This window comes from Glycine max, chromosome 20, assembly GCF_000004515.6.
Source record: "Glycine max cultivar Williams 82 chromosome 20, Glycine_max_v4.0, whole genome shotgun sequence".
Classification (NCBI taxonomy): domain Eukaryota; kingdom Viridiplantae; phylum Streptophyta; class Magnoliopsida; order Fabales; family Fabaceae; genus Glycine; species Glycine max.
In genome coordinates, this window is record NC_038256.2 from 24,436,368 (window position 1) to 24,445,478 (window position 9,111).

At 37.2% G+C, this 9,111-nt stretch overlaps 1 non-coding gene across 1 annotated transcript; it reads left to right on the forward strand.

Moving 5' to 3' along the window:
• Positions 1-220: 220 nt before the first annotated feature.
• Positions 221-327, forward strand: LOC113000866 (small nucleolar RNA R71). The gene has a single exon (XR_003266187.1). It is a non-coding gene; the product is annotated as a small nucleolar RNA R71 (small nucleolar RNA).
• Positions 328-9,111: the final 8,784 nt, after the last annotated feature.

The following is a 9,111-nucleotide window of genomic DNA, read 5'->3' on the forward strand; positions in this document are numbered from 1 at the left end:
TGATGCAGCTGAGTTTGTAGCTACCTCATGCACTCCTCTAATGACTATAGCATCATTTCTGGCGCTAAACTGCTGGGAGTTGGAAGCCATCTTCTCAATTAAATTTTTGGCTTCAGCAGGAGTCATGTCTCCAAGGGCTCCACCACTGGCAGCATCTATCATACTTCTCTCCATATTATTGAGTCCTTCATAAAAATATTGGAGAAGCAGCTGCTCTGAAATCTGATGGTGAGGGCAACTGGCACATAGTTTTTTAAATCTCTCCCAGTATTCATGCAGGCTCTCTCCACTGAGTTGTCTAATACCTGAGATATCCTTCCTGATGGTTGTGGTCCTAGAAGCAGGGAAAATTTTTTCTAAGATTACTCTCTTCAGGTCATCCCAACTCGTGATGGACCTTGGAGCAAGGTAATACAGCAAATCCTTTGCCACTCCCTCTAAAGAATGAGGAAAAGCCTTCAGAAATATATGATCCTCTTGGACATCTGGGGGTTTCATGGTGGAGCAGACAATATGAAATTCCTTCAAATGTTTGTGCGGGTCCTCACCTGCAAGGCCATGAAACTTTGGAAGCAAATGAATCAGTCCAGTTTTAAGAACATATGGGACATCCTCATCAGAGTATTGGATGCACAAGCTTTTGTAGGTGAAATCAGGTGCAGCCATTTCCCTTAGAGTCCTCTCACGGGGTGGAGGTTGTGCCATGTTCTCAGAATGTTCAAAATCAGAATGCTCAAAATCAGAATGCTCAAAATTGTAATGCTCAAAATCAGGATGTTCAAAATCACCAATAACAGAATGCACAGATTCACCAGTAATGGAATGCTCAGGATGATCAAAAGGTATAAAATGATGCTTAACTAATCTATGAAATGTCCTATCTATCTCAGGATCAAAGGGTTGTAAGTCAGATGGATTACCTCTAGTCATATACTACATTCAGCATGCACAACTAGTTGCTTTGTCATGTAAATAAAGGTGCAGGTTTGAACTACAGCTACCCTCAAATGATATCCAAATGACTTGAAATTTTGTGAGCAACCTTATAAAATGATGAGAAGATAGCACAAAATATTTCAGGCAAAAATTCAAAGTCTAACTATGGAAGCTAAAAATGGTAGGTTAAGAAAAATAAGTGAATAAAACTTGAAAAATAAAAAACTTTTGACATAATCACTATTTTTGGACGATGGAGACCTTAGCCGGCCTATGGCGAGCTGCCATGGCGTAGGAAATTTTTTTCTACCCCAAATACATAAATAATAATTGCGATTCTGATAACTGGAGCAAAAGTTATGGCCGTTTGAAGTTTCGACAAACACAAAATTTGCTACTTTTTTGGAACTTTCAAATCTGACCAAACTAAAGGCTCTAGCTATTTTTCCCACAAAATATAGATTAAAAGAAGTTACCACAAACAACTCTAGCTACTAAAACAAAAAATCTCAAATAATTCAACATGGGTGGTCACTAAAATCCGTCTCTACTTGATTTCTACTACTACTCTGTTTTGCCGCAAGCAAAAGTGGTCGCTAAGTCCGTCGCAAAACACTATTCACAGCAAAACACCCAAAACTGAAACAGGGAAAGCGCTTAATTGGAAAACTGAAATAGAACACACACTAAACAAAATACCAGGACACTAAACAACACTAACACACATACTAACACAATACTAACAATTAAACATAAAACACGAAGGAATTAAACACACAACACTAGCTAGCTATTATGAACCTTTGGACACTGCTCCCCGGCAATGGCGCCAAATTTGATCGAGGCCGTACCCGAATCAAATAAACATGATAATGCAGTAACTAGGAAGTGATCCTAGGTCGTTTCCCAACGAGCAATGATAAACCAAATGTTCATAATATACTTGCAGTAACAGTAACGATTGGGGGGGGGGGGGTTTGTTTGTTTTGTGATTTAAGGAGCAGAACAAGTAAACTGGAATACGAAACTAATAATATTAAAAATGGGTTGTTTCCTCTAATTCAGAAGCCATTCTCTTATCCTGGGTTATGGAGAATTCGTCCCTAACAGTAACCACTTAATCCAACCCTATTTCAATTTACTAAGCGAAAATCAACCTAGGGTTGTCAATACGTGATTAGGCACCACATACACCAGTTAGCCCTTCGTCCATTAAGCATGAACGCAAGTTAGGCTCAGAGGAAATTAATCGAACACGAAGTGTGCATTGATTAATGTTCACGAATTTGGGTTAACTGGTGAAGGGAAAACTGCCAGGGAACCACATTATAAACGAAACCTCAAAGAGAGTTGGACTTCTTCCTCAAAAGGAAACAACACCAAAATAATTAGCCTTCCATAGATTCAAACAGAAAACGTAAATGAAACATGAAGCAGAAACCTAAATAACAGAAACGTAAATGAGACAGAAACGAAAATGAAAACAGAAACGTAAATGAAAGTAGAAGAAGAAACAAGAACGAAATTGTAATTAGAAGCAGGGAATGGGAAATTTCATTAAGAACAAAAACAATAGCATTAGAATAGAAAGAACTTAAAACCCTAAACAAAGCTTTGAATAATGAATGGCATAATAGAATGCCTTGCACGAATCCCAAGGCTACTATTTAAAAAGAGTCACTCAAAGTCGCTGGGTCCTATTACAATACTCTGGCCCAAAACGAAATAAACACTAAACCACATAAAATAAAATTGCGAAATTTCCTAATTAAAAATTAACTAAGGTAAGCGCTGCTTTATTTGCCCTCTTCAAGTCCACAACCAAAATCCGGATTAAGCCCAATGTTTCATTAATTCCTGAAATTAGATTAAAAACATCAAATTAGCTAAATGAGACCAAATAATAAAACTGCCTAATTAATTGAAAATTAAGACCAATCAGTAATTAAAATGGTGCAAAAAGGGTTTAGAAAATAGAAGAAAATGATGGCACATCAGGAAGCAAGTTAGGAATTCTGAGAAGTTGAGTGCTCTTGGTGTTAAGGATGATGATTTGTTGATGATGGTATCTGGTGCTGGTGCTAGTGCCGCTGCTTCTAGGTGTGACCTTTCAATTTATGTTAAATTGCACTGTTATGAGATAAGTTGGGGACCCTCTATTTGAAAACCTGAAAATCGTGCCATCCCGTTTATGCTGCCATCCAAAAGTACTACGGTGTTAGTTATTATGCATGCACATGATCTAGTTGTTCTTAGGTGTTAAGTGGACTGATACATGATAGAAATTTAGAATTTAAATAACTGTGAAATTCTTTGTGTCTTGACTATGATTGTGTACTTATGTTGGCTTAATAAGTTGATTTCACATGTGATATATAGTTTGTTGAGTCTGTGATAATTTTCGTACCGTGATAGGACAAAATATGGGTTGTAGCTCAACTTACTCCATACTCCTAAAGTTTTACTCACTACTGCCTTGTTGAATAAATTATATAAATTGAGTGCCATTTGTAAAAGTTAAGGGCTAAGAAAATCAAGTGATACTTTTGGGAATGAGGTATTGGAACAGAGAGATAAGCAATTGCATGCTATAGGATTGCTGGGTTATTAACACATGACGTGTGTCTGTGGACTTTAACTGTTTTATATTTTATATCAACTTGTTTCATTGAAATATAAAGTATTGATATCTTAATATACTTTTTGTAATAAATTTGAATTATTTCAATGGATCTACCAATGATTTGAGCTTAAATACTGATGGGTCAGCTCTTTCAGGTAAGTTATGTTTGTTTTATTACTTAATCTTTATCAAGATATGATGTTTGCACATGATGTGCTATTCTTATGCTTAATAAAATAAAATTATTGAACTTCCCTATCGATTAGCAGTTTACGTGTAAATGTAGTTTAATTTTATTTGATATATTTTAGACAGTTTTGAACTTTTTTTTTATCCGCAAAAATAGAAATATTTATTAATATGGAAGCATTACTAGTGTTACTACTATATTAACAAGCATCAATCACCCAATGTGGAGATTTGGTTCCCTAATACAGAACAACTCATCATGAATTAAGAAACCAAAACTCTGACTGTATAGGTTACATAGATCATCCCAGCACTTGAACTTAGTTCCCCCTAATTACAAAAAGAAACCTTCTCTGATATTGCTTGACCAAAAGTTAAAAGGTGTATCAAATCCTTTCTCAAGGTTCCTCGGTCAAGTCCAGCAGAAAAATATAACGTCCTCCATCAGCTTGTTGGTGTTGAAGCTGTCGTTTGAAAAGACCACTCTGTTTCTATGATTCCGTACGCACCATGTTAGGGACACCCACCAAATGATCCATCTCTATGATTTGATACCAAAAATGGTATTTCAGAATGATTGTTGCATGAAGTGTTGTCTTGGATTCTGCGAAACCCACCATGTTTATCCACGATAAGGATTCCCACCAGAGCGGCATAATTTTGTGGCAACTGAAGAATAGATGGACTGCCTCCTCATCCTTTTCCCTACAGAATGGGCATAATTTGTCAGTGATGTCCACATTCCTTCTAGACAAATTAGATTTAGTGGGCAGTCTACATGTATTAATCTCCAAGCGAAAAACGCAGCTTTACTTGGTATTTTTAGCTTCCATACGTCTTGAAATACCCCATCTATGTTCTCATCTCTTGATTCCCTGTCAAGCAGTTGATAGGCACTGCTTACAGTATATACCTCAGTTGATTCGCTTAGCCACACCCACCCGTCTTGTTGCTGCTCGTTTATGTTGAGATGTTGGATTTCCTCCAAAAACACAAGCCCCCATAGGTATCTCATCCTCAAAAAGTAACCTCCACTGCAGGCACTACTCCCATGTTCCATGTGAACTACTTCCCATCTGCTAAATGTACTGGTTTTTTTTTGTTCGAGATAGAGTAAAGTCTAGGGTATTTTACCATTATAGGGATCCCATCAAGCAACCTCCCTTCTCCCTTCTTCCCAAAACCTAACCATGGAACCAGAACCTACACTCCATTTTATTCCTGATTTGAACCAGTTTTCCTATTGCAGCAAACAAAATTGAGATCAGACCACTATGCAGATGTTGTTGAAACCCTTCTGTACTCATCCAGGTTCCTCCATCCTCCATATTTTGACTCTAGTACTCTAGCCCATAGCTCTCCGTGATGATGAAACAGATTCCACTTCCATTTACCAAGAAGAGCTTGGTTAAACTTGGTCAAATCTCTAATTCCCAAACCACCTTTTTCCTTCGACAGACATGCTGATTCCTAGCTTACCCACGCAATCTTCGTATGTTCGTATCTCCTTCCCACAGGAAACATCATTCTAGTTTCACCAGCTTGAGTACCACCTTCTTCGGGATCCTGAATAAAAAAATAGACAGGAATTGAGTTCAGGACTGACTTTATCAAAGTCACCCTTCCCCCAAATGATAGTTGCTTTTATTTCCACTTTGTCAACCTACACTTACATTTTTTAATAATAGGATCCCAAGTCACACTCTCTTTTGGGTTTGCCCCGATGTGGATACCCAAGTAGGTAAATGGTACAGACAGTAAGCTGCAGTTAAGGTATGAGGCAACATCCTTCATCCACTCCATTGATATTCCAATCCCCCCCATACTGGCTTTTTGAAAAATTTATTTTTAGGCCTAAAGCCATCTCAAAACTCCTCAGCATCGCCTTGATGGCCCTCAGATTTTGCATCGATGATTCGCCAAAGAAAATGGTATCATCTGTATACTGGAAGATACTAATTTCCACCAAGTTTCTTCCAACCAAGAGTCGCTTAAACTGATTTTTTTCCAGAGTTTCTCTCATTAGACTCATTAATCCCTCAACCACAATATTGAACAAAAGGGGGGCTAATGGATACCCTTATCTAAGTCCCTTTTGTGTGATAAATGCAGCAGAAGGGTTCCCATTAATCAATATGGAGACAAAAGCTGATCTGAGACATCCTTCAACCCAAGTAAAATCCATTTTGGATAGAACCCCATCCTCCTAAGCATGTATACCAGAAAATCCCAACTAATTGAATCATACGCCTTCTCATAGTCGACTTTGAACACCAAATAGTTTTGAACTTATAATTATAATAACTTTCTATGCTTGCTTATATATTGGTTCTTTTCTTTTGTGCTTGGCTATATTATAATCATATTTATAATGGAACATACAGAGTGATCCAGAGTTGGAACAAGCTATTTTAGGGAATGATTTGAACAAATTGCAGGAAGTTTTACGATTGCGTCATCATCAAAGAGATGAATTAAAGTGTCAGAAAGAAGAAGAGCTTGTATGTAAGTTGTATGATCATTATTGTTTCTTTACATTTGTCAAGAGTTTGAGTTCAATTGTATCACGACAAGATGCCTTGCCTTCTAATCCTTTGGAGTTCTTCATTTTTTTTCCTTGTACTTTGTTGTCACTCTGTTAATATACTTTGCTTCAAAATTTATTTGACATCTTTTTGCTAGGCTTTTCTTTATGCTGATCCTTTGGATGTTAAAGCACAAAAGAAGCAATCGTGGGCTCGTTGCACCGTTGCCACACCTTAAGCCTTATCTCGACGCGTCGTCACAATCATTTTCCCTCTCACCCAGGTTTGGGCGTTTCTTTTTTTCTTCTTCTTTTTTCCAAAATAATACTCAATCCAAAACTCGGGTGCATTTTGTAATTTCTATTCATTCTAAATGGAGTTATCTGGAATTGATTCATTCCTAATTTCAGTCAGCACATATTTCAGGATTCTTAACAATTCTGATGAGAGTGTTAATTAACTAAGTGTATATGGGTAATGAGCTTAATGTCAATGTTTGTGAGTTGACTATGGTGCATTTTGGGTAATCAATTAGCTTAACTAAGTGCTTATTCATTAACTTCATCATAATATTAAGTGATTAACTATGGTGCATTATTAATTAGCTTAACCAAGTGCATTTGGGTAATGAGCTTTCAGTGTAATTGTCGAGATAACTTTTACTGTGATTTTCCATTAGGCTCTGTAATTTCCATTTGAATGACTAGCTACTTAAATATTACAATTCTATTAACAACATATATAAGGTCATTACATTATGCCACTTTTTGCTCAACCCAATTGAGCCAGGTTGGCCCACTTTAACACATCTAAAAGTTACACACTCGTGAAAAGTCTGGTTCTGCTGAGAGTTATGATCTTATGCTTCAAAACACTTTGAACCATAAGTCAAATGCAAACTTGTAAACATGTTACACTTCATATTAGAATATTAGAACATGTGTTGTATAATTGTATAAACAGTTTTATAATTGTGTGTACTTGTAAGGGTTGTTAGCCTTTGCTAATAGCACTTCTCTAGCATTAGATATTTGATAACAAAATTAGTTAATTCAGTTAGCCTGTTAGTTAGTACAGTTAGTTTGTTAGTTAATTCAGTTAGCCTTTATTGTTAGTTGGTTAGATTCTATTACTGCTAGTGTAAAGGTTCAGAGGTCTATATATACCTCTCTTTGTAACCAACTCAGATTAATTTTTTAGTCTAGTAATAATATCAGTCTTTTCTTTCAATTTTCTCATCTTCTCAAACACTTTCTCACCTTCTCAAACACTTTATCACTCAGTTTTACTGGCGACAACATGTAGAACTAGTGATCAAAGCGCATAAGTTGCAGCGTTTCATCGTCAATCCGGTCGTTTTGCCTTGCTATCTCATGGAGGATAATCGTATTGTAGATTGTGTGAATCCTGAGTATGAAGCTTGGGAAGTTCAGGACCAAACACTTCTTGTTTGGCTGCACTCCACACTCTCGAAATCAGTCTTGTCGTGCATGCTGGGCTTGAATCATTCATATCAGGTTTGGGACAAGATCCATGAGTATTTCAGCTTGCACACCAAATCTCGTGCTAGTCAATGAAGAACTGCGATGCGTGCAGTTTCATTTGAAGGCAAATCTATAGATGAATATTTGCATAAAATCAAAAGTTGTGTTGATGAACTTGCTAGAGTCGGAGTTCTGGTGTGACACAAGGAATATGTTGATGCACTACTTGAAAGGCTCATATCGGATTATGCACCGGTAATCTCTGTAACTGAAAGAAAGAAACACACTCCATCAATAGCTAAAATTGAGGCCTTGCTTTATGGCCATGAAACACGTCTAGTTCGTTACAATAAAAAATCTTAAATGTTAAGCTCTCCATCGTTGAACTACACACAAGGTTATTCACACTCGAATTCCTATAAATTTGGTGATTTTGGTGGTTCTAGAGGATCTTTTGGTTGTGGCAGTGGTCGTAGTGGTCTTTCTGATCGTGGTGTCGGACGCAATGGTGGTGGTTCCGGTAGAGGACGAGGTAATGGAAGATTTGCCAACTTTCAATGTCAAATATGTCTCAAGGATGGTCACACTGCCAATGTGTGCCATTTTCAGTCTGACATGAGCTTTCAGCCACATAAATCACTCACCTTCTTTGATCCTGCCACACTCCAACAATTCCTTACTCTTCTGGTTCTATCAAATCTTCCAATACCTGGGTCAATCCTTATTCTAAGCCTGTTGTATTAGCTCCCAATCAACCCAGTGCTATGCTTACTAATACCTACTCTCATGGGTGGGAGCTATTTCAGCTTGATGTAAATAATGCTTTCTTAAATGGGGTTCTTAAGGTTTTGAAGTTGCAAATAGATCCTTGGTTTGCAAGCTAAATAAAGCTCTTTATGGCTTGAAACAAGCTCCAAGGAAGAGGTTTGATAGGCTGAAATCTACTCTAATTCAGTTTGGATTTGAAGGGAGCAAATGTGACACTTCTCTTTCCATCTACACGCAAAAAATTCATACTGTTTAGCTTTTGGTCTATGTGAATATTATAATCATCACAGGTAGTTCTACCTCTCTAATTCAGCAGCTCACAACCAAACTCCACACTTCATTCTCTCTCAAACAACTTGGTCATTTGGATTATTCCTTGGGTCTAGAGACCAAATATCTCCCTAATAATTATATATTGATGACTCAGAGTAAATACATTCGAGACTTCACAAAACTCACATGGCTGAAGCCCATTCTATTTCTTCTCCAATGGTATCTAATTGCAAACTATCTCGACATGGTGCCGATATTTTTCATGACCCAACTTTATGTAGCTCAATGGTTGGTGCCTTACAATATGCTACTT